This window comes from Bidens hawaiensis, unplaced genomic scaffold (assembly GCF_021521415.1).
Source record: "Bidens hawaiensis isolate Kalapana, Puna unplaced genomic scaffold, B.hawaiensis_p1.1 tig00003654_1, whole genome shotgun sequence".
In the NCBI taxonomy this organism is placed as follows: Eukaryota; Viridiplantae; Streptophyta; class Magnoliopsida; order Asterales; family Asteraceae; genus Bidens; species Bidens hawaiensis.
The window spans coordinates 10,335-37,866 of NW_027491210.1; the positions used below are offsets into that span (position 1 = coordinate 10,335).

Consider the following 27,532-nt stretch of genomic DNA (forward strand, 5'->3'; position numbering starts at 1 on the left):
CTAATTATCCTCAAAAAGTACCAACATGTGATACTTGAATTGGTCCAAAACACCAGATATCTCATTCCAATCATTCCCACTTCCATCTTGAGAGTAAAACACATGCAACTCATCTCTCACTTCTATCCAACTACACCCTCCACTTTTCTTCAACCCTCTTTCCTTCATCACTTTCCTAGTTTTCAAAACTTCCCGCCATTTTCCTGCCGACGCGTAAACATTCGACAACAAAACATACCCGCCCGTCTTCCGTCCCGCCAGTTCCTGGATCGTCGCAGCAGTTCTTTCCGCTATCTCATCTTCACCAAACGTTTTACACCCGCTCAAGAGAGCCGCCCACGTGTTGACTTCTGGTTCAAACGGCATTGACTTTATCAGATCTTCAGCTTCACACACCCGTCCTGATCGCGATAAAATGTCAACCACACACGTGTAATGTCTCTCATTCGGTTTTATGTTGTAAAAAGTTTCCATTAAGTTGAAATAATGAAGACCCTTGTCCACAAGCCCGCAATGAGAACACGCAAACAAGATTGCTAAAAGAATGAGTGAGTTCGGCTTAATACTTGTCGTTTTCTCCATTTCTTGAAAAAGCTCGAGACTTTCTTCTGCAAACCCGTTTTCTGCTAGCCCTTGAATCATGGCTGTCCAAGAAACCTTGTTTTTTTCAGTCATTTTGTTGAAAACACGTCTAGAGTTCTCGATATCACCTGATTTTGCATACATGTCAATAAGTGAAGTGCCTATAAAAACATCGTGTTGAAACCCAAGGTTGAATGTCTTTCCATGAATATCTTTCCCCTTATTTAAAGACGTTAGGTTTGCACACGCGCATAAAACAGTTGACAAAGTAGATATATCGGGTGTTTGACCCGAAAGTAGCATGTCATTAAAGACTTCAAAAACATTATCGTATTGCTCGGCTTGTAAGTAACCCGAAACCATTGAGTTCCATGAGCCGATACTTTTAATGGGTATTTGATCAAATAGTTTTTTCGCCTCTTCTTGTAACCCATTTGAGCTATACGCGCTAATCATTGAGTTCCAATATACCACATTCTTTTTTGGGACCATGTCAAACACTAAAAACCCGTCTTTCGGGTTTCCACATAACCCGTATAAGTCGATAGCTGCTAACGAAAACATCATTCACCAATCCTACTTTAATCACATGGGCATGAATGGTTTTACCGGATTGTAAAGATCTAAGGTTTGCTAACGCGTTAACCACACTAGAAAGGCTAGACGAATTCGGCTTGATCCCGGTTTCAATCATTTGAGAAAACAGTTGTATAGCTTCTTTGGAACAACCTTTTTGGGTGTACCTTGAAATCATAGCACTCTAAGAAACTTCATTTCTTTTAGGCATTTCATCAAACACCTTACGCGCTTCTTCCAAATCACCCGTTTCAACATACATGTCCAGAATCGCGGTCCAAGAAATCACATCCCGCGTCCCATTCGTTCAAATATTCTTCTCGCGACCTCCATTTTCCCCAATCTCAAACTAAATGTAATCAAAGAATTACAGACCGAAACATTATCTTGAAACCCGAGTTTAACCGCTAAACTTAAAACACTCATCCCGAATTCAAAGTCCCTCACTTCAGCACAAGCTCTTACGACAGACACAAACGTAACATGATTAGGATAAACCCCATGACTCAACATACCCAAAAACATCTCCATGGCTTTCAAATGCATTCGATTCCAACAGCCCGCTAATGGCAGCCGTCCAAGATATGACATTCTGAAAAGGGTTTCTTTCAAACAAGCACATGGACTCATCCACCTTCCCATGCTTCAAATACCCAGAAATTAAGGCAGTCCAAGACACCTCATTTCGTTGAGGCATTTCGTCGAACAGCTGGCGTGCTTGATCAAGATTCCCGTATTCGACACTGGCAAAGATCAAACAGTTGTGAACAATCATGTCAAAGGTGTCGTAGTCTCTAAGCAGCTGATGGGCTTCTGGTGGTTTTCTGAAATGCAGATACATGATGAGTAGTCTGAGCGATATGCGTCTGTGTGAAGAGATGCCGAGTTTGTGTAAGTGGGCGTGGATGAGTTGGCCTTGGGCTATTAAGCGATGATTGGTGCAGTGTTTAACAACGGAGACGCTGGATTCGATGAAATTAACGAATGCTACCCATCGTTTCAATTATCAGTTTATCATCACAACAGCATTGGCTGAGCTGGGGTCAGTTAACATTTGATTTTGGTATGCGTCGGTCATGTTCAACTTTCTGCATGTGTCACATAACTTTTGGTTAGTGTGAAATTTTCCGACTAGCAATATGCAAGCATGACTAGTGAAGAAACACTAACCGGACCCCGGGCAGATTACTGGTAACCTGGGGGTTAGATAGATGTTTCCCACGAGGGGTTAGACCCTTGGAAGATGGTTCTTCTGATAAGCTGCAAAACAGACACCGTGAGCTCGTCACTGAGAAGGGGGGGTTCCTCCTTGTGACCACCCTCCGGCGTGAGAATCAGACTAGATTGCTCTTTAAATATAAAAGTATATTAAGAGATTGCTAGAGCAGATATCAGGTATATTATGATGATAATGTGATATGATATGATGAGATGAGATGGTCATACCATTTGTGGTATTTATAGCCGAAGGTAGGTTTCCAAGGAGGTATGGCCGGCTGCAACAGTGTTCCTGTTTACCAACAGTAGCCTACGCACGTGCCCTGCTGGTAGTTGGTGGGTAGGTAGCGGCTGATAGCGACCAGGCCTGCTGTATACTATTCCTTTTCCACCAACTGCCGGCTACGCACGTGATATGACAGGAGTTGGTGAGTAGGCAGCGGCTAATAGTGACATACAGTGTAGGAACATGCTGCTCGCCATACTGTTGTCCATAAGCTGTCGTATCTTTAGTCAGATCTTTTTCCCATACCTCGTCAGGTACAGTACAGAAGATCTTCCCGTATCGTACGGACTGGCTTATTTGGGCGGGAGTATTCCCCCTCCCACCCTTGTGCGGGATTGTTCCCGGCTTCGCTCATTCCTTCAGGTGACACTGAATGATTGAGAGCTAAGTGCCTTGTGCGTGTAGCCTTGCTGCGCGGGTGGCCTTCCATAATGGCTTGTATCCGAGGCTGCGGGGACAGGCGGAGTCCTTTACCATTGGGATGCATTTCCTGCGGGACCAGCCTGCATACTGCGCGTAAGGACGTCACGTCTCTGAGCATGGTTGGTCCTGCGGATCCAGTTGTTTTCTGCGCAGACGTCCCTGTTTAAGGTGAGTCTTGCGGGTCCAACTGGGCTCTGCTGGGACCTACCTCTTCAAGTCCCCCAGTCCAATGTTCTTCTCATGCATGTTTAATAAAGTGAGGTGAACTTTTGGACTTAAGCAAAGGGTTTTGAAAAGGGTTTTTTAAGGTTTTCCATGGGGATTCTTCCCGCGGAAGTCCTTGTCACTTGCAGAAATGCCCGAGTTTTCTGCTTGGTCTTTGGGTATGATGCGGGTAGGTCTGTAACCTCCTCGCAAGTCAGGAGCATTGAGTCCCAGTTGTATGGATTTTCCATGAGGTTTTGGTAGTTTTGAACATAGTGATCAATTATGTTAAGACCACCAATTCCATCTTGGAGCTTCAAACAACGTAGTTCTCGACCTTCCCGCTATGCGGGGATGTTATTTCCGTTTCCGCAAGCATTGCCCAGAAGATCCTTCTTGGTTTCAATTCCCAGCGGAGCGCTAGGTATGTGAAGGGTTTTGCCTTAACACTGTACATGCGCTCGTCTTACGGTTACTTTACTTCCAAGGTATTCCTAGCGTCAATTCCCTGCGGGTGCTAGGTATGTGAAGGGTTTTGCCTGAACACTGTACCCGCAGCCGTCTTATAGTTACTTGGTTGCCGAGGTACTTGGCTTCAATTCCCTGCGGGTGCTAGGTATGTGAAGGGTTTTGCCTGAACACTGTACCCGCAGCCGTCTTATAGTTACTTGGTTGCCGAGGTACTTGGCTTCAATTCCCTGCGGGTGCTAGGTATGTGAAGGGTTTTGCCTTTACACTGTACCCGCATCCGTCTTACGGTTACTTGTTTGCCAAGGTTTATTTGGCTTCAATTCCCTGCGGGTGCTAGGTATGTGAAGGGTTTTGCCTTTACACTGTACCCGCATCCGTCTTACGGTTACTTGTTTGCCAAGGTTTATTTGGCTTCAATTCCCTGCGGGTGCTAGGTATGTGAAGGGTTTTGCCTTTACACTGTACCCGTATCCGTCTTACGGTTACTTGTTTGCCAAGGGGTAAGGGGTATTTTCCCGCTTTTTAATATTTTCAAATTTTTGAATTTTGAAATTCGAAGAGTTGGTGAAAAGATAAGAACAGTCCAAATCTCTGAAACGTCGTGTGACGGTTTCTTCTGACTGTGTCAGGACGTGCAGGAAGTTATGGTGACGTGACAGAACATGGTCATTCCAGTCGCTTTTTCAGGCGCGTGGGCGCGATTTTTCGGGCGCGTGGCCGCGAAATTACCGGCATACGTCCTTTCAACAGCTGTTGCCAGTTTGGTTTTTGCCACGTGTCATAGTTTCATTGCACATTCGATTTCTCTCTCCTCCGCATTAATTTCACCGCATTAATTGCGATTACTATATAAAGGGGGAGAGGGTTACTTTGCAATTCACACTTTTCACTCTTCTCTTCATCTTTAAGGCGATTTCCGGCGAATACTCCTTTATTCAATCGAGCATTCTCTCGAAATCGTTCTCTTCTTTCTCTGCAAGATGTCTTCTCGTGATGCTGAAGCTATAGCTGACGACAGGGGTACTGCTGGCGAGTGCCAGTGTGCTCTGCCCGGCGATCAGTACCGGTATGTTGTCAGGAAGTTCATGCTCGATCATCTCGAGCCTGAGTTTCCTGAATCCCACCAGACCGTGTATGATGCCCCCAGAGGCAAGATCGGGGTTTATGCTGCATTTTTTGTCTATGGGAATCTTAGATTCCCGTTGACAAAATTTGTTTACCGTGTCCTTGAGAGGCACGGTGTTCATTTGACCGAGCTGCACCCCATGGCGATCGCCAAGATTCGCCATTTTGAGTGGGTGTGCCGGATTTTGGGCATCGAGCCCCATGTGGACCGCCTGATGACCTTCTATACCTGGAGGTGCATCCAGGGGTGGTACACCTTGACGACCCGTATTAAGGGTCTGAAGATTTGCGACACCGAGCGCAGTCTTCGCGCGTGGAAGCAGGAATTCTTCTACATTTCTGCCCGCGCCATCCCCCTTGCCATGAAGTTTAAAAATGGCCAAGCGATACCGAGCCTTCACGCCCCCAACTACCAGGAGGCGGAATGGTTTTCGAAGATATCCCGGATCCAATCTCCGGTTTACCGGTTTGCGGAGTCCGGGATGGTCATGTTAGGGATGAGCCGGGTGTGGAAGGATGCGTCTCAGGTTCCCATCCTTCTCGAATACGGTTTGAACTCTATTCCCTATGGTATGTCTTGTCTTTCTTTTTGATACAAGTTTGTCTTCTAACTGTTTCTTTTCTTTCAGAGGGAAATAATTTGGAGTCGCTTCTGTTCCCGCGGGAAACCGACGGTCCCGCGCGGATGGGTACTCGTGCTCTGGACGAGGGCGAGTTGCCCATCCTGGAGCAAACGGCGGATCGTTTTGTGGAGGTCTATCCGCTGGGCCACGAGATCCTGAGCCACCGGCGGCCAGGTAAGGCGATATTCTTTCCTCAATCTCTCAATGCTGTACCCGCTGTTGGAATTCTTGACCTGTCTTCTTCTGAGGAATCCTCAGATGCTCCTCCATTGGTGCGGAAGAAGAAAGCTGCTGCCGGTGGGAAAGGGAAGGAGAAGGCCTCCACGGCTGGTCCGGTGGTTCTATCTGACTCGGAGTCAGATAGTGAAGAGGTGGCGGGGAAGCCCGGTGGTGAGAAGACCACTGTTCCGGAGGCTACGACCGTTACCTCCGGAGAACCAACGAAGACGACGGTGACCGGTACCAAGAGGCCGGCTCCATCGGGTTCCTCCCCGCCCGTCCGTACGTTCAGGGTCAAGAAAACCCGTAAGTACAATCATAATGTCTTTGCAGATTTATTACTTCTTAAATTTATCTAACGCTTTCTTCTTTGTCCAGGCGTGGATGTTGACGCATTCCGGGGTGAAGCGCATGGGAGTACCTCCCCGCCAATGACGGTAGGCTCGGTCAGCCTTCCTGAGGCGTCGACCCAGGCGCCTGCGCCTGCATCCGCTGGTCCAGTTGCTCGTTCCTTTGAGCCAACTGTTCCGGCCGAGATGACGTCACCGCCGGCCGTGAGTGCGATTTTTACAGCATCCTTCACGGAGCCGGCGGTTACTGCTGTTGCTGAGGAGGCGGCGACCGCGGCGGCGACCACAACGGCGACCACGGTGGCTGCCACCATGCCCGCGCCACCGGCACCTACGGCCGGACCATCAGGTACGCGCAGGGCTTCCCGCCGATCTTTGCCCCCTTCCCGTCTGCCTGACCTGTTGGATGGATTTCCTTTAGGTTCAGGTGATGGGTTTGGCGGCTATCGGCCTGTCATTGACCCTACAGGTGCGTAGGGTTCCTTTCTTTTTCCCTTATGTTTTTTATCATCTTTTCCTTACTGCCTTTGTTTCTTTTGCAGTGTCGGATTCCAATGAAGTGTATGTTCCGCGATGGAACATACGCCGAGGAACAACCCTTCGTACCCCTGTGGAGTGCGTGGACTGGGCTCGCCACGCTGCTCCTCATGGTGCGTTGGGGGAAGCCATGGCTAGCTACCAGGAGGGTAGGCTAACCAATGAGCTTCGGGTTCTCCAAGCCCGGATGCAGCCGCGCGTCGAGCTGCTTTGTCGTGAAAACGACAAGTTGAAAGCAGCTCGCGCCAAGGACGTATCTGAGGCGCGTGCTCTCCGGGAGGAGAACCAACAGCTGGCGGCAGCTGCCGCCGACAAGGAGAAGGCCTTCAAGGCCCTCGAGGTTGAAGTTCAGGCGCGACTCGAGGCCCGCTCCAAGGCTGCCCAAGCTGTGAATGAACAGCTTCGGCTGGCCAGGGAGACTGCGCGAAACGCAACCGAGAGGGCTGCCAAGGCTGAAGCCGTTGCTGAGCCTTTGCGTGTGGAGAATGAGGAGCTCAAGGCCAAATTAGAGGCTCTCCAACGCGCTCATGATGCCTTGGCAATGGAAGATGCCAAGAAACTCCAGGAAATCTTGGACCAAAGAGGGGTGCTTGACCACACCGAGCGGAAGCTTAAGGGCGTCGAAGAGGCTGCCGCAAAGGAAGTTTTACTTGCCAACCTTAACAAGAGCGAAGCCGAACGCGCCCATAACGAAGATCAAGCTGCCCTCCAATGGCTTCTTCGAGAAGCGTTGCCTCAGGTATGTTTAGCTTTATCTTCTCGCTTTTCTTTTGTAAGAAAAGGTTCTAATACTTGTATTTTTTCTTTGTAGGTTGTGCGTCGGGTCTTTTCAGAGACCTCTTACGATGATGCTATGACCGCAGCCCTCAACGCTTCTCATGAGGATGGGGAAAAGGCCGGCTTCCTGCTTGGTCTAGGGTTTGTTGAGAAAGGCGTCCCGCCTTCCAACTTCCCTTTGTTCGATGTGGATACCGAAGCCATTTATGACCAAGCATTGAACCAATACGCCGCCTTCCCGCATCCAGTGGTGGAAAAGGTGGACGAAGTAGCTGCTGCTGATGATGGGTTAGCTGTCCTCAAAGCGTTCCTCGAACCACCCCGTTCTTCTGACGGAGCGGGTCCAAGTGGAAGCGGCCCTGAAGCTTGATCCTGAAGATCCCTTCCCATTGCTAAGACTTGTATAGTTTTATTCTTTTAGGCGGGTAGTTACCCGGCCATTCTTGTAATATATTCTTGAAATATTAATCTTTTTGCGTATAAGATTGTTATTTCCTTCTTTGGGTTCCTTGCTTTATAAACTTATGACTTGCATACTTAGTTTAAATTAGCAATTTTCCAAGTGTTTAGAATAAGAACCTTTGAACGTGGTTGATAATGGGTTAAAGTTTCGCTTCCTCCTTCGTGATTGTGCGGGTAGAACCGTCACTTGCACTTGGTAGGATGGCTAAACTTTAACCTTCATCTGACCTGCGTGTAGGTTTTCCTTTTCGAAATTTCTAAGGCATTAAGATAAGTTAACCTTTGAACGTGGTTGATAATGGGTTAAAGTTTCGCTTCCTCCTTCGTGATTGTGCGGGTAGAACCGTCACTTGCACTTGGTAGGATGGCTAAACTTTAACCTTATCTGACCTGCGTGTAGGTTTTTCTCACCTTTTGAGGATAAGTTAACCTTTGGACGTGGTTGATAACAGGAAGTCTTGCTTCCTCTTTCGTGATTGTGCGGGTAGAACCGTCACTTGCACTTAGTAGGATGGCAAAACTTTACCCTTATCTGACCCGCGTGTAGCTTTTCCTTATCCTTTTTAAGAATTTTGTTTTGAACCGTTCGACGCGCGGTTGTCGATAGGTTAGTGATCGGTTTCCTTTCATGATTCATGCGGATAGACTGGCACTTTCATTTAATAGGATAATTGAACTCTTCCCCTTCAACTGACCTGCGTGAAGGTTTGTCACGTTATTGGGTTCGTGCGGGTAGGACCGCCTTCCCATGCAATGACTTCACGTAATTATGCGGTGAAAACCGGCATATTAGTGTTCAGAAAAGTATGAATGTAAAATCATCAGCTTCAATGTTCTTAAAGAGAATCATTTCCATTAGAAGTGGCTCTTGGCCTTTTCTTTACAAATTGGAATTGATTTACATGCAGACTGTGTAAATGAGCTCCCTTCCATGTTGGGATGGGAGTGCCATCGAGCCGATACGCACCTGGTTCGGGATCTCGTTCTTTACGCAGCATGTAGTCTCGATTTTGAAGCTGGAATTGATTCGTGTCTTCCCCAGCTGAGGTTCTATACGCACCCGCCTGCTCAGCCTTTATTGTGCCACGAGGTGCGCGAGCGTCCCATCTCTGACAAATGCTTCGACCATGTCCTTTACGTCTATGCATTCTTCAGTGTTATGGCCTTTTGTCTTGTGGAAGTCACAGTATTTGCTCCGATCAGCATCGTGACGATGTCGGATTATTGGAGGCTTTGGCCATGGGAGCTCTTCAGTGGCGAATATCTCAGTGACGCTTTTGGTGAGTGGCGTCCATCTGGAGTTCCGGTGCGACTGTACATTATCCCTTCCGCCCACTCGATGTTGCAAGCCGGATGAGGTGTCAAAGTTTACCCTTGACTGCCAAATGCCTAGCTTTCGCTTTTTATTTAGTCTGGCGGTGAGGACGTTGTCTTCTCTCGTCTTCTGAGTGTAGAGGTTTGTGCTCTGTGGGAGATCTCTACCCAGTTGCTTCTCTGTTTCCGCATAGCGTTTTGCTGCTGTCATGATGCCATCCCATGTGGATGGCATGCCATCTTTACCCGTTAGGGTGCGGATGAGCTCTGGGTCATGTGCGCCCTGGATGAAGGCAGCGCGAACAAGATCTTCGCTGATATTGCCCAAACTTAGCTTCTTTGAGTTGAAGCGAGTGATGAAGTTTGGCAGAGATTCATCTTCCTCTCGTAAGCATTTGAGGATTGTCCATTGCTCCTCGGTATACTTCCGTTGCTGGCTGAAGTGTTGGCTAAACTTCTGTTGGAAGTCTGCCCAGTCGTAGATGTGGTTGACCGGTAGACGATCAAACCAAGCTCTAGCAGCCCCAACAAGCGTCATTTGGAACATGTAGCACCACGTGGGTTCCGTCCAATTGCTGACGGTTGCCCCCGCTATGAACCTGTTCAAATGATCGTCTGGATCAGATAAACCGTCATATGTGCCTATGTTAGGCATTTGTTTGGCACTCTTTGGGGCGATTGCTTCCGCAATGTCCCTTGCAAACTTGGACGTTCCTGCATTCGCAACGTTTGGTCTGAACGTTTTGGAGAAGTCTCGTGGACTTCCACCTGTGGTTTTTGGTTTGAAGGCTTGTCCAAAATGCCTTTTCGGTTGGGATTCCGTTTCCTTACGCTTCCCTTTTGCCCTATGGCGAGGGTTCGCGTCGGAGTCGGATTCCTCCGAGTCATCCTCCCAGTATTCGAATTCGTCGGCCTGTTGCACGGAACGCAAGCGTTCGTCCAACTCAGCCTGGAATTCCTTTTGTCGTGCCTCCGCCCATGCCTTAACTTCATCGAGAGTCTGGCGGGGGAGTCTTCGTTTCTCAAACTGGGTATCGGTGGATCCCAGTAGGCGATCATTTACTGCACTTGCCCCAGCTTTGGTAAGTGGGGTAGTGTTCGTAAGATTTACTTCACTTGCCCCGGCTTCGGTAGCCGGGGTAGTGTTCGTAAAAACTGTGTTGCCGGTATTCCCCCCAGTAGCTGGGGTTGTGGTTACCGGAATTTCTCTAACCATCTTTGTAAAAGTTTGAAAAAACTGGAGAAAATTGTAGTTCTAGCTTTATGCACGGATGGCGCCAATGAAGAAACACTAACCGGACCCCGGGCAGATTACTGGTAACCTGGGGGTTAGATAGATGTTTCCCACGAGGGGTTAGACCCTTGGAAGATGGTTCTTCTGATAACCTGCAAAACAGACACCGTGAGCTCGTCACTGAGAAGGGGGGGGGGGGTTCCTCCTTGTGACCACCCTCCGGCGTGAGAATCAGACTAGATTGCTCTTTAAATATAAAAGTATATTAAGAGATTGCTAGAGCAGATATCAGGTATATTATGATGATAATGTGATATGATATGATGAGATGAGATGGTCATACCATTTGTGGTATTTATAGCCGAAGGTAGGTTTCCAAGGAGGTATGGCCGGCTGCAACAGTGTTCCTGTTTACCAACAGTAGCCTACGCACGTGCCCTGCTGGTAGTTGGTGGGTAGGTAGCGGCTGATAGCGACCAGGCCTGCTGTATACTATTCCTTTTCCACCAACTGCCGGCTACGCACGTGGTATGACAGGAGTTGGTGAGTAGGCAGCGGCTAATAGTGACATACAGTGTAGGAACATGCTGCTCGCCATACTGTTGTCCATAAGCTGTCGTATCTTTAGTCAGATCTTTTTCCCATACCTCGTCAGGTACAGTACAGAAGATCTTCCCGTATCGTACGGACTGGCTTATTTGGGCGGGAGTATTCCCCCTCCCACCCTTGTGCGGGATTGTTCCCGGCTTCGCTCATTCCTTCAGGTGACACTGAATGATTGAGAGCTAAGTGCCTTGTGCGTGTAGCCTTGCTGCGCGGGTGGCCTTCCCTAATGGCTTGTATCCGAGGCTGCGGGGACAGGCGGAGTCCTTTACCATTGGGAGGCATTTCCTGCGGGACCAGCTTGCATACTGCGCGTAAGGACGTCACGTCTCTGAGCATGGTTGGTCCTGCGGATCCAGTTGTTTTCTGCGCAGACGTCCCTGTTTAAGGTGAGTCTTGCGGGTCCAACTGGGCTCTGCTGGGACCTACCTCTTCAACTAGTTTAGTATCTCTACTCTACGGTGCAGAAGCTAAACGGGTTGGGCTTGAAAATTGTTATCTATATTCATCTTTTGGTGTTGGAAATCACACCCAAAAACACAAACGTTGAAAGAAGCTTTCTGTTTATTATAACTCTTAAGAGTGGCCCATAAACCACCTATTTAGTACTTAACAAACATCGTGCAAAACAATTTAACCTATTCTAGTAAATTAAATAATACTTAATATTCTTACCAAAACAAGCATAAAATATTTTTATTTAGCCCCTTCAATTTTCTTGATAACCTGTTTCAGGATTAACTTTCAATAGTTCGGTCGTTTATTTCTATAGTATTTTTGAAAGGTGTTTTACACGGAATAAATTAATATATACATTACAATGAATAATTTAATACAAATAAAAAAGATAATTAAGTCTCTTTATATTATGTAAGAAAAATGTATTACAAATATAGTCGTTTATATCATCAAATATATTTGAATTTTAAATTGAGAATGAGTTGTTCTACCATCGGTATACAATAATGAAGCAATATCACTGGAAGCAACATTTAAAACAGTGAGGTCTTTCGATGTGAAATATGTAGCTAAAGTCTTTCCCAAAAATGTTTTTTATTCCATATCCGACCATATACAAAAAAAACACACCAGATTTTCCTTTTTGAAAAGCTTTCATGTTGTCCTTATAAACACATTATTATTCAATTATTACAATATTATTATAATACATATAAAAATGAAAATTTTCTATATGATATTTAAGATTGAATATTTGTAAAAAAAAAAATTAAAAACAAATTATTATAGTTTTCTTCAATATGAAGATGTCTCAAAAATTGAATGTTAATGTACTCTTTAAAAATAAACTCTTTTATATATACATTAGTTTTTATCCCCCATATTACGGGGGTTGTTTTATATTATTTGTTTCCAATATTTTTTGTGTTTTGAATTTTTATTTTTTTTGTTGAATGAAAGTTAATAATATACTTATGTTAGATGATTAATTGTTTCACAAATAAATGAGATGTTATTACCTGGTTTAAAACCTATATGGGTTTGATGAGACCCAAGCCCCGTTTATTTTTTTTACTATTAAATTGGTTTTTTTAATTATAAATTATATATATCTTTTTTTTAAATAAATCATATATTAATTTTTAGTATATCCCTACTTTATAGGAATTTTATATCAAATATTTGATGAGATTAGTTTTTAATTTAATGAGGTGTTATAACCCGTTTAAGAAATATTTCGGTTTGATAAGACCCATGCCCATGAATTCAGGTCAAGTGCATGAGAAGCCTCAATTTAAAAATCAAGCAAATCTAGTGACTCCAAAAAATAGGGGAGTGACCATATCGTGACACGTAGAATTTTATGTTTTCGTTTATATATATATTACTAGTTTTTGTCCCCCGTATTACGGGGGCTATTTTACATTATTCGTTTTTAATATTTATATACTTTTTTGGTGTTTAACTTTATTTATTGTAAGGAATTTAGTAATATACTTAAAGTTTGATGATAAAAGGGTTTCACAAATAACTAAGATGTCATAACCCGGTTTAAGAGTTATCTGGTTTGGTGAGACCCAAGACCCGCGTATTTTTTTACTATAAAATTGTTTCTTAATTATAAATAATATATATATATATATTTTTAAAAAAATCATATATTATATTTTAGTATATCCCTATTTTATAAGATTTTCATATCAATAATTTGGTGAGATTGATTATTAATTTAATGAGATGTTATAACCCGTTTAAGAAATATCTGGGTTTGGTAATACCCATACCCGTGAATTCGGATCAAATGCATGAGAAGCCTCCATTTAAAAATCAAGCAATCTGGTGTCTTCCATAAAAGGGCGTATCTGAGGCGCGTGCTCTCCGGGAGGAGAACCAACAGCTGGCGGCAGCTGCCGCCGACAAGGAGAAGGCCTTCAAGGCCCTCGAGGTTGAAGTTCAGGCGCGACTCGAGGCCCGCTCCAAGGCTGCCCAAGCTGTGAATGAACAGCTTCGGCTGGCCAGGGAGACTGCGCGAAACGCAACCGAGAGGGCTGCCAAGGCTGAAGCCGTTGCTGAGCCTTTGCGTGTGGAGAATGAGGAGCTCAAGGCCAAATTAGAGGCTCTCCAACGCGCTCTTGATGCCTTGGCAATGGAAGATGCCAAGAAACTCCAGGAAATCTTGGACCAAAGAGGGGTGCTTGACCACACCGAGCGGAAGCTTAAGGGCGTCGAAGAGGCTGCCGCAAAGGAAGTTTTACTTGCCAACCTTAACAAGAGCGAAGCCGAACGCGCCCATAACGAAGCTCAAGCTGCCCTCCAATGGCTTCTTCGAGAAGCGTTGCCTCAGGTATGTTTAGCTTTATCTTCTCGCTTTTCTTTTGTAAGAAAAGGTTCTAATACTTGTATTTTTTCTTTGTAGGTTGTGCGTCGGGTCTTTTCAGAGACCTCTTACGATGATGCTATGACCGCAGCCCTCAACGCTTCTCATGAGGATGGGGAAAAGGCCGGCTTCCTGCTTGGTCTAGGGTTTGTTGAGAAAGGCGTCCCGCCTTCCAACTTCCCTTTGTTCGATGTGGATACCGAAGCCATTTATGACCAAGCATTGAACCAATACGCCGCCTTCCCGCATCCAGTGGTGGAAAAGGTGGACGAAGTAGCTACTGCTGATGATGGGTTAGCTGTCCTCAAAGCGTTCCTCGAACCACCCCGTTCTTCTGACGGAGCGGGTCCAAGTGGAAGCGGCCCTGAAGCTTGATCCTGAAGATCCCTTCCCATTGCTAAGACTTGTATAGTTTTATTCTTTTAGGCGGGTAGTTACCCGGCCATTCTTGTAATATATTCTTGAAATATTAATCTTTTTGCGTATAAGATTGTTATTTCCTTCTTTGGGTTCCTTGCTTTATAAACTTATGACTTGCATACTTAGTTTAAATTAGCAATTTTCCAAGTGTTTAGAATAAGAACCTTTGAACGTGGTTGATAATGGGTTAAAGTTTCGCTTCCTCCTTCGTGATTGTGCGGGTAGAACCGTCACTTGCACTTGGTAGGATGGCTAAACTTTAACCTTCATCTGACCTGCGTGTAGGTTTTCCTTTTCGAAATTTCTAAGGCATTAAGATAAGTTAACCTTTGAACGTGGTTGATAATGGGTTAAAGTTTCGCTTCCTCCTTCGTGATTGTGCGGGTAGAACCGTCACTTGCACTTGGTAGGATGGCTAAACTTTAACCTTATCTGACCTGCGTGTAGGTTTTTCTCACCTTTTGAGGATAAGTTAACCTTTGGACGTGGTTGATAACAGGAAGTCTTGCTTCCTCTTTCGTGATTGTGCGGGTAGAACCGTCACTTGCACTTAGTAGGATGGCAAAACTTTACCCTTATCTGACCCGCGTGTAGGTTTTCCTTATCCTTTTTAAGAATTTTGTTTTGAACCGTTCGACGCGCGGTTGTCGATAGGATAGTGATCGGTTTCCTTTCATGATTCATGCGGATAGACTGGCACTTTCATTTAATAGGATAATTGAACTCTTCCCCTTCAACTGACCTGCGTGAAGGTTTGTCACGTTATTGGGTTCGTGCGGGTAGGACCGCCTTCCCATGCAATGACTTCACGTAATTATGCGGTGAAAACCGGCATATTAGTGTTCAGAAAAGTATGAATGTAAAATCATCAGCTTCGATGTTCTTAAAGAGAATCATTTCCATTAGAAGTGGCTCTTGGCCTTTTCTTTACAAATTGGAATTGATTTACATGCAGACTGTGTAAATGAGCTCCCTTCCATGTTGGGATGGGAGTGCCATCGAGCCGATACGCACCTGGTTCGGGATCTCGTTCTTTACGCAGCATGTAGTCTCGATTTTGAAGCTGGAATTGATTCGTGTCTTCCCCAGCTGAGGTTCTATACGCACCCGCCTGCTCAGCCTTTATTGTGCCAAGAGGTGCGCGAGCGTCCCATCTCTGACAAATGCTTCGACCATGTCCTTTACGTCTATGCATTCTTCAGTGTTATGGCCTTTTGTCTTGTGGAAGTCACAGTATTTGCTCCGATCAGCATCGTGACGATGTCGGATTATTGGAGGCTTTGGCCATGGGAGCTCTTCAGTGGCGAATATCTCAGTGACGCTTTTGGTGAGTGGCGTCCATCTGGAGTTCCGGTGCGACTGTACATTATCCCTTCCGCCCACTCGATGTTGCAAGCCGGATGAGGTGTCAAAGTTTACCCTTGACTGCCAAATGCCTAGCTTTCGCTTTTTATTTAGTCTGGCGGTGAGGACGTTGTCTTCTCTCGTCTTCTGAGTGTAGAGGTTTGTGCTCTGTGGGAGATCTCTACCCAGTTGCTTCTCTGTTTCCGCATAGCGTTTTGCTGCTGTCATGATGCCATCCCATGTGGATGGCATGCCATCTTTACCCGTTAGGGTGCGGATGAGCTCTGGGTCATGTGCGCCCTGGATGAAGGCAGCGCGAACAAGATCTTCGCTGATATTGCCCAAACTTAGCTTCTTTGAGTTGAAGCGAGTGATGAAGTTTGGCAGAGATTCATCTTCCTCTCGTAAGCATTTGAGGATTGTCCATTGCTCCTCGGTATACTTCCGTTGCTGGCTGAAGTGTTGGCTAAACTTCTGTTGGAAGTCTGCCCAGTCATAGATGTGGTTGACCGGTAGACGATCAAACCAAGCTCTAGCAGCCCCAACAAGCGTCATTTGGAACATGTAGCACCACGTGGGTTCCGTCCAATTGCTGACGGTTGCCCCCGCTATGAACCTGTTCAAATGATCGTCTGGATCAGATAAACCGTCATATGTGCCTATGTTAGGCATTTGTTTGGCACTCTTTGGGGCGATTGCTTCCGCAATGTCCCTTGCAAACTTGGACGTTCCTGCATTCGCAACGTTTGGTCTGAACGTTTTGGAGAAGTCTCGTGGACTTCCACCTGTGGTTTTTGGTTTGAAGGCTTGTCCAAAATGCCTTTTCGGTTGGGATTCCGTTTCCTTACGCTTCCCTTTTGCCCTATGGCGAGGGTTCGCGTTGGAGTCGGATTCCTCCGAGTCATCCTCCCAGTATTCGAATTCGTCGGCCTGTTGCACGGAACGCAAGCGTTCGTCCAACTCAGCCTGGAATTCCTTTTGTCGTGCCTCCGCCCATGCCTTAACTTCATCGAGAGTCTGGCGGGGGAGTCTTCGTTTCTCAAACTGGGTATCGGTGGATCCCAGTAGGCGATCATTTACTGCACTTGCCCCAGCTTTGGTAAGTGGGGTAGTGTTCGTAAGATTTACTTCACTTGCCCCGGCTTCGGTAGCCGGGGTAGTGTTCGTAAAAACTGTGTTGCCGGTATTCCCCCCAGTAGCTGGGGTTGTGGTTACCGGAATTTCTCTAACCATCTTTGTAAAAGTTTGAAAAAACTGGAGAAAATTGTAGTTCTAGCTTTATGCACGGATGGCGCCAATGAAGAAACACTAACCGGACCCCGGGCAGATTACTGGTAACCTGGGGGTTAGATAGATGTTTCCCACGAGGGGTTAGACCCTTGGAAGATGGTTCTTCTGATAACCTGCAAAACAGACACCGTGAGCTCGTCACTGAGAAGGGGGGGGGGGGTTCCTCCTTGTGACCACCCTCCGGCGTGAGAATCAGACTAGATTGCTCTTTAAATATAAAAGTATATTAAGAGATTGCTAGAGCAGATATCAGGTATATTATGATGATAATGTGATATGATATGATGAGATGAGATGGTCATACCATTTGTGGTATTTATAGCCGAAGGTAGGTTTCCAAGGAGGTATGGCCGGCTGCAACAGTGTTCCTGTTTACCAACAGTAGCCTACGCACGTGCCCTGCTGGTAGTTGGTGGGTAGGTAGCGGCTGATAGCGACCAGGCCTGCTGTATACTATTCCTTTTCCACCAACTGCCGGCTACGCACGTGGTATGACAGGAGTTGGTGAGTAGGCAGCGGCTAATAGTGACATACAGTGTAGGAACATGCTGCTCGCCATACTGTTGTCCATAAGCTGTCGTATCTTTAGTCAGATCTTTTTCCCATACCTCGTCAGGTACAGTACAGAAGATCTTCCCGTATCGTACGGACTGGCTTATTTGGGCGGGAGTATTCCCCCTCCCACCCTTGTGCGGGATTGTTCCCGGCTTCGCTCATTCCTTCAGGTGACACTGAATGATTGAGAGCTAAGTGCCTTGTGCGTGTAGCCTTGCTGCGCGGGTGGCCTTCCCTAATGGCTTGTATCCGAGGCTGCGGGGACAGGCGGAGTCCTTTACCATTGGGAGGCATTTCCTGCGGGACCAGCTTGCATACTGCGCGTAAGGACGTCACGTCTCTGAGCATGGTTGGTCCTGCGGATCCAGTTGTTTTCTGCGCAGACGTCCCTGTTTAAGGTGAGTCTTGCGGGTCCAACTGGGCTCTGCTGGGACCTACCTCTTCAACTAGTTTAGTATCTCTACTCTACGGTGCAGAAGCTAAACGGGTTGGGCTTGAAAATTGTTATCTATATTCATCTTTTGGTGTTGGAAATCACACCCAAAAACACAAACGTTGAAAGAAGCTTTCTGTTTATTATAACTCTTAAGAGTGGCCCATAAACCACCTATTTAGTACTTAACAAACATCGTGCAAAACAATTTAACCTATTCTAGTAAATTAAATAATACTTAATATTCTTACCAAAACAAGCATAAAATATTTTTATTTAGCCCCTTCAATTTTCTTGATAACCTGTTTCAGGATTAACTTTCAATAGTTCGGTCGTTTATTTCTATAGTATTTTTGAAAGGTGTTTTACACGGAATAAATTAATATATACACTACAATGAATAATTTAATACAAATAAAAAAGATAATTAAGTCTCTTTATATTATGTAAGAAAAATGTATTACAAATATAGTCGTTTATATCATCAAATATATTTGAATTTTAAATTGAGAATGAGTTGTTCTACCATCGGTATACAATAATGAAGCAATATCACTGGAAGCAACATTTAAAACAGTGAGGTCTTTCGATGTGAAATATGTAGCTAAAGTCTTTCCCAAAAATGTTTTTTATTCCATATCCGACCATATACAAAAAAAACACACCAGATTTTCCTTTTTGAAAAGCTTTCATGTTGTCCTTATAAACACATTATTATTCAATTATTACAATATTATTATAATACATATAAAAATGAAAATTTTCTATATGATATTTAAGATTGAATATTTGTAAAAAAAAAAATTAAAAACAAATTATTATAGTTTTCTTCAATATGAAGATGTCTCAAAAATTGAATGTTAATGTACTCTTTAAAAATAAACTCTTTTATATATACATTAGTTTTTATCCCCCATATTACGGGGGTTGTTTTATATTATTTGTTTCCAATATTTTTTGTGTTTTGAATTTTTATTTTTTTTGTTGAATGAAAGTTAATAGTATACTTATGTTAGATGATTAATTGTTTCACAAATAAATGAGATGTTATTACCTGGTTTAAAACCTATATGGGTTTGATGAGACCCAAGCCCCGTTTATTTTTTTTACTATTAAATTGGTTTTTTTAATTATAAATTATATATATCTTTTTTTTAAATAAATCATATATTAATTTTTAGTATATCCCTACTTTATAGGAATTTTATATCAAATATTTGATGAGATTAGTTTTTAATTTAATGAGGTGTTATAACCCGTTTAAGAAATATTTCGGTTTGATAAGACCCATGCCCATGAATTCAGGTCAAGTGCATGAGAAGCCTCAATTTAAAAATCAAGCAAATCTAGTGACTCCAAAAAATCGGGGAGTGACCATATCGTGACACGTAGAATTTTATGTTTTCGTTTATATATATATTACTAGTTTTTGTCCCCCGTATTACGGGGGCTATTTTACATTATTCGTTTTTAATATTTATATACTTTTTTGGTGTTTAACTTTATTTATTGTAAGGAATTTAGTAATATACTTAAAGTTTGATGATAAAAGGGTTTCACAAATAACTAAGATGTCATAACCCGGTTTAAGAGTTATCTGGTTTGGTGAGACCCAAGACCCGCGTATTTTTTTACTATAAAATTGTTTCTTAATTATAAATAATATATATATATATATTTTTAAAAAAATCATATATTATATTTTAGTATATCCCTATTTTATAAGATTTTCATATCAATAATTTGGTGAGATTGATTATTAATTTAATGAGATGTTATAACCCGTTTAAGAAATATCTGGGTTTGGTAATACCCATACCCGTGAATTCGGATCAAATGCATGAGAAGCCTCCATTTAAAAATCAAGCAATCTGGTGTCTTCCATAAAAGGGGGGAGCGACCACATCACGACACATAAGATTTTTGAGTTTTCATTTATATATTACTAGTTTTTATCCCCCGTATTACGGGGGCTGTTTTATTATTTGTTCTAATATTTATTTATTTTTTGAATTTATATTTTTTTATTGTATGAAAGTTAATAATATACTTATGGTTTGATGATTAATTGTTTCACAAATAAATGAGATGTTATAACCCGGTTTAAAAGTTTATAGTTTTGTTGAGAACCAACACTCGTTTATTTTTTTTACTATGAAATTGGTTTTTTTAATTATAAATAATATTTATGAAAGTTAATAATATACTTATGGTTTGATGAGACCCAAGACCCGTTTATTTTTTTTACTATAAAATTGGTTTTTTATTTTAAATAATATATATATATATATATATATATATATATTAAAATAAATAAGATATTAATTTTTAATATATCCTATTTTATAGGATTTTTACATCAATAATTTGGTGAGAATAATTTTTTATTTAGTGAGATGTTATAACCCATTTAAGTAATATCTGGGTTTGGTAAGACCCAAACCCATGAATTCGGGTCAAATGCATGAGAAGCCTCTGTTTAAAAATAAAGCAAATCTGGTGACTCCAAAAAAAGGGGGAACAACCACATCGCGACACGTAGGATTTTTATGTTTTCGTTTATATATATTATAGATAGATTTTATTTTAAAGAAAATATATTTATGACACTTAATTACTGTATTAATATTTTTTTATATTAAGTATGTTTAAAATATAATTTATGGCATTAATAATTCAATCAATGAAGATTGACCAATTAATACGGTATGTTGAATTTATAATCAATACTATATTTAGAATCATTTTTTTTTTCATTAATAGAAGAGAATGTGATTTTGATGGAAATTTAATAGTGAGAATTAACCTTAAAATGTCACGTGTCTAGAATTATTTTCTTTTTAGTGTAGGTAAATAGTTTTGTAAGGTGTTTTATGACAAAAGTTAAATTTGTTAGATTTTTATACTAATACTTAAAACTTGTTTTTTTTCCGTAAAGGTTTAATTGCATAGTAGTATGCACTAAATAAATAAATCATGTAAAAAAATGTGACCATGTTAACCTTTAATTTTGTCACTAAATAAACATGTCATGGGTGTTAACACCTATTAACTAGAGGTGTTCAAAACCGGATATCCGGAGTTTTGGATATCCGAAAATTTCGAATAGTGAATTTCACTATCCGAATCCGTATCTAAAATTTTGGATATCCGAAATTTAAAAACAAAATAAAAGCATTTTCTTGCAGATCTGGGCATTAGAAATTGGGGCCAAGGAATGTTACTTTCAATCTATCATCACGAAGGAATTCCATGGCTTAATTACAAGAATTGAATTAAAACAAATGTTGGTTGGTTTCTTGGAGTTTTGGCCAAGAAATTGAGAAAACTAAACTTACACAGTAACGACAATAACAATATTCTATCTTCCAAAATCACTAAATTAAAATGAACATTATCTAGAGGAGGAGAGGAACAAGCGATGGGCTAAGAGAGGACGGGCTGGTGCGTGGTGAGGACCCCATCACGCACACCGCCGCCAGTCCCCCATCACGCGTGATGGGGGCGCGCGTGATGGCTATCACGCAGAGGGGGTTAATTTCGAGAAATGTAAACGTTGGAGAGGGAGCCGTGATGGGGGCGCGCGTGATGGCTATCACGCAGAGGGGGTTAATTTTGAGAAATGTAAACGTTGGAGAGGGAGCCGTTGGAGGATTTGGACCACACCACACCACCACCACACCACACCACACCACACCACACCACACTACTACCCCTACCAAATTTTATCAAATGTGATGGATTTGAGGTTGGTGATGTGACACACCACCATTGGGTGTGGTGTGTGAGGAAAATACCACCACCCCCTCCCCCTAAGCAAGAATGAGATGGTTTTCACTTTTCAAAGCAAATTAATGAAATTGAACAGGCGGCATGGCTTTAAAGGGATTTAGAGTATTGATTTATAAATAATAAATAACTAAATTTAAAATTTCGGAAAATTTTAAAAATCACTCTCCGAATCCGAATCTGAAAATTCGGATTCGGATTTTCAGATACTTCGAATACGGATTTTTTTACACCCCTAATGGTGGATTCAAAAAATTTTCAATGGTTTAAATAAAAGAGAATGAGTTGATTTTGATGAAACATTTTCTCAAGTGGTTAAGATAATTACTATAATGTGTGTTATTTGTTTAACTACTCAAAATGACTGACATTTATTTCAACTTGATATGATAATACTTTTCTCTACGATGATTTACATAAGGTAGTATATATATGTCTTTACATGAAGGGTATTTTTCTAAAGATGAAACCAAGGTTTGCAAGTTATAAAAATTATTGTATGATTTAAAACAAACGCTTAGAACGTGGAATGCTAAACTTGTTGGTATTTTGTTAACTATAGCCTTTGTTCAAAGTTATAATGATTATTCTTTGTTTATAAAATCTGATAAAAATGTGTTTATTGTTTTACTAGTATATGTAGATGATATAGTTTTGACTAAAAACAGTACAATTGAAATTGAAAATGTTAAAAAGTTTTTAAGGTCTAAATTTCTTATCAAGGATCTAGTATTGTTAAAATATTTTTGGGAGTCGAAGTTTTAAAAACTGAGGAAGGTTATTATCTTTTTCAAAGAAAATATTGTTTAGAATTGCTAAATGAATTTGAATTAATTGCGTATAAACCAGTTAATGTTCCAATATAACAACATTATGTTATCTCTTTCTTAAGTAAAAAGGATGAAACTCTTTTAGTAAATGTTACTAAGTATCAAAAACTTATTGGAATGCTGATTTGCTTATCTCACACACGTCCGAATATTTCTTACTCAGTTCAATATCTTAGTCAATTTATGCACAATCCAACAAGTATTCACTTGGACCTTGCATTAAAATTTCTAAGATATTTAAAGAAATCCCTCGGTACAGGTGTTTTGATAAGTAAATCTGATAATCTAAATCTTGTAGCTTATTCAATGTGACATTCAAGAAAAAATGAGTTACACCTTATTTATTACGTAGTGACCAAACGATTAAACGAATGCTACTGATTATGACCTGTATACATCTGGGGCTATATATAGTTGATATACATATTATAGTTGGGATGAGCTTGAGACAGTACCTGTATCTGTAATCATACCTGTATCCGTACCAAAAATCAATAAAAACATGTACCAATACTCATACCAAATTTTTCGGTATGGTACGGGTATTTCGGTACAGTACCCGTTTTTGTACCACTTTTTCTTTTTTATTTCCAAATCTTCGACGATCTTGAAACTGGTACCAGTACGAGTAACAAACAACCTGAATTAGTTCCGGTATCGGTACTTGCACATGTATGTGACGGGTACCAAGTTAGTACAAGTACCAAATTGGTCGCCGATTTAATGATAATATATTATTGAAGAACCCTAATTCGGCCGCCAACTTTAAGTGATTTATTTGTTGGTTCGAGTCTTGGATGTTATATTGTTTAATATTGAAGAAAAGTTTGGTACTTGTTCAATAATAACATAGTTGGATAATTTAGTTTATATATTAAATATGAAGAATCCTAATTGAAACCCTATATATTCCAACCAGGTACAAAATACCAACCGTACCCGTACCTGTACTCTATTGTACCTGTACCAAAATTCAACAAAAATGAATACCAATACCCTTACCGAATAGACGAAATCGATACGGGTACATGTACGAGTACGATACGGGTACGAGTACGTGTATTTGGGACAAAATGCTAATCCCTGTATTATAGTAACTAACATTAAAGCCCTAGTATGTACAAAACTACTTAAACGAAAGGATTTTCGTTAATAATACGCTATGATATTAAACGCAATCGATTGTATCAAAACAAGCATTGCATCATCCGTTAAGCCGAAAAAGACTTATAAAACACTCATTTGAGATGTTTTAAGCAACTTGTGAAATATTTTGGATTTTTACAACAAAATGACTAGGGATGGCAATGGGTCGGGTTTGAGATGGGTTTAGTCAATCCCAAACCCATACCCGATTAGGAAACCCCATCCCAAACCCGTCGGGTTTTTTTCGGGTAATTACCCGTTGGGTTTCGGGTACCTATCGGCTAAATCTGACCAAAGACCCCGGGTATCTATCGTATTTTGGAAAATTATAATTAATTGATTATAAACAAATGAACAATGATTACCATAAAATGTCTCACATAATTGCCTAAACAAGTTTCATATATACATGTTTGATCTATTTTTTTTATACTGAGCTACCCTTCAATGAATTTAAAAGTCTCGCTTTATTCAAACCAAGTATCTACTTTATGCTTTCCACATATTACAAACAACCAAATCAACAAAATATATTCTAATAATAATAATAATAATAATAATAATAATAATAAAGTTACATCGGGTATATATTCAGGTAAATGGGTTAATGTTATCGTGTAATCGAGTATTTTAGAAATCCCAAACATGTCCCAAACCCGCGAAAAATTTCAAAACTAAACCCAAACTCGTCCAAAACCCTAATGGGACGGATTTTACCCATCCCAATTATGTCGGGTTTCGGGTATTCCCATCGGGTTTGGGTTTCATTGTCATCCCTATAAATGACATGTTTTTCTTAATTTGCAAAACTTAGCCGAAAAACACTCGTTTTTGCGCTGTTTATCACATCCGAACACTTTTTCTCACCAAAAACTTAACTCAAATTAAATTTGAACTCGGGATTTCACGTATGGGACGCAAAACGATGAAAATGTGGACAAAAGAGGGGCCCTAGGGGGCCCTCCTATGGCGGCCGCAAGTAGGGGGCCCACCCCCTTGTGGTTTCTTCCCTTTTAAGCTTCTTTAAACATCAAAACTAGATATTTTACCAACTCAACATCTGCTCCATCAATTTTCTCTCTAAAAACCAGCTAACAATTGAGGTATGAACTTGATTTTTCATTGTTTTAAGCTTGTTTTAATCATAAGATTATGTTTTGACTAGTAAAAACCATGTTTAACCATATAAAAACCTTCAAACTGGTCCAAAAACATATTTTTATGCTAAGCATGGTTTCAAATCAGAATCAAATACTTTTTGGCTAAAAACACGGATTAGGAGGTTTAAATCACGTTTTTTCGGTTTAAAAACTCGATTTCAAACCCTAACCGAAACCATAGATTACAAGACTGTATGATTGATGTTATATGCTTGGTTATGTGATAAATTATTTGTAGATACACTAGCTAGAGAGCCAAGAACTCGAAAAGGCGAGAACAGAGCCCAAACACCCAGATACCGCAAAGGTACTAACCGAACACTCGTTTAGGGGTTGTTTGTGTCTAGATTGTGACGTGATTGTTTTTAGATTATGAAACATTGCAGAGACATCAGGGATCATAGGAATGATTCCCTGTCCGAATTTGGTAATATTTCGATAAATGGAGAATATTTGACGATTTTATTACCGTTTATTGATGATTTATTGTGAAAAATAGCAAAACAGATTAGAAAATTATGAAATTTTTTGGGAACTCGGTAAAGTCATTGTAAGATCACACATGAAATTTGGGGTCCATTGGAGAACCCTAGCTATGGTTTGTGGATTCCTGTTTAATCGAGTTTTAACGTTCGATTTATGCTCAAAAAGGTATTTTAGCTAAAGTGTTAAGTTCTGGAAATATTACATGGATTGTATTAAGATATTTTGACCACTCGGAAAAATAATCAAATTTTTCGGGTACAGTTTGGTATAAACGGAGGAATTATCAGTTACAAATAACATATAGAATGGATTTTTATAAATCAATAATTGAGCTTCATAATTCTGAAAATATTTTATTAAAAATCTACACATTTTAATTTGTAAGTGTGAAAGTTTCCATAATTTAGATATATATAAATAAAAAGTTATACAAATTTAACATTAAACAAATATAAGTTTTGATAAAACCGCCAACGTTATGATTAACGATCTGACTGGAATATCAAAACGTGGTCAAATATCATATTTTGGATAAATTTAGTAAAACCAAACTTTTAAGAGAATTCCGGACAATTCGGGTGAATTGTGCGCGTTTTCTACAATCTAGACCGTATAAAAACGGAAACGAACCCTATAGGAAATCCATAATCTAAACCCTAATTTTCTTTTAAAATTTGAATCATTGTTATCAAATAGTACGTTTACTCAAATTTGTGTGATCTTACTTATTTTAGAAACGCATAAACGACCAACTTGACCAGACACGGAAAATGGTGAAATGGAACCAAAACCGATTTTGAATATTGACACTGTACAACGACACAATCTTAGACTATTGATATGATATGGCCGTAACAACCATACCCAAACTAGATAAACAGCCAAATTTAGTTTAAAGATTGTACTAGTATTAACAATACAATACCGATTATAGGATTCGATCTATAATCAAGACATACTATGCATGGTAGTGTGTTATGGACGCTATACTACACTAATGTGAGTTTCATGACCCCTCTTTTTAGACTGTTTTACGAACATTTGGGGTGAAAAACATGTTTGTTTGTGTGTGTGTGTGTGTATCTAGAAACGTGTTATGATGTGAATTTTCTAAGTGCTAACATTTGAAAGTTCCCATAAACATGAGTGATTAACTTTGAGCTGATGGCTTGTGAATAGTACAATTGGTTTGACAAACCCAATTGACAGAGCAGTGGGGTATGCCAGGACATTATACAATTGCACATGACCATATATACATGCTATGTGGTATTAGACATAGTACCCGAGGCATGCGACAGTGAAAGCCACGGGAAGTGCGTGGCAGTGGAGGCCACGTGGTAAAATCACGACAAGGGTCCACTTGTGGCTTAGTATAATTACATCATATACATACATAATATGAATACTATGATTATGCAGACCGATTTTGTTTAAACTTGTGAAACTCAACAACTATTCGTAGTTGACCCCTTTTTAACATCCTTTTCAGGTGTACCAAAGTTGGAATAAAGTGGTTGTGTGCTATATGCTTGGGCAGTGAATGTAACTATAATAAATAGATGCAAGTATGCCAATATGGAATAAAGTGGTTAACGTACTGACCAATGTTGTGTAACACTTAGTTTGTAAACAAAGTTAGAGTTACGTAATACAACGTAAATTAGTTTGTTAATGTTTCTTTATAAACAATGTGGTTGATACTAGAGGTGTCTGTTACATTCCCATTTTACGCTTCCACTATTCCTAGTTGGGGTGTGACAGGGTGTAACATTCAGATTTTGTCTGGGCTAAGTGTTTGACCAGTCGGAGGGCTGTGACTGGTTATTGTATGATGATGGGTTCGTCCTTGGTTACTTGGAAGAGTAAGAAACAACATGTGGTTTCTAGGTCTTTAACCGAGGCTGCATACCGGGCTATGTGTGATGCTTCTTGTGAAGTGACTTGGTTAGTAAAATTGTTGAAAGAATTAAATGTGAATTTGTCAACACCAGTACAGTTATATTGTGATAATACCGCTGCAATATCCATCGCTGCAAACCCAGTTTTTCATGATAGAACTAAACATTGTGATAATACTGTTACATCATCGAACCCTAAGTATATTATTAACTTTCTTACAATAAATAAATTTAAAATCCATAAAAATATATAAATATTAGAAATGAATAATGTAAAACAACCCTCAATTGGCCAGGTAATATTGTAATAAAAAATGAAGAAAAAGACGTTCAATGTG

General features: G+C 41.1%; 1 pseudogene; it reads right to left on the minus strand.

The window, feature by feature from the left end:
• Positions 1-27,324, minus strand: LOC143624098 (pentatricopeptide repeat-containing protein At2g13600-like; annotated as a pseudogene).
• Positions 27,325-27,532: the final 208 nt, after the last annotated feature.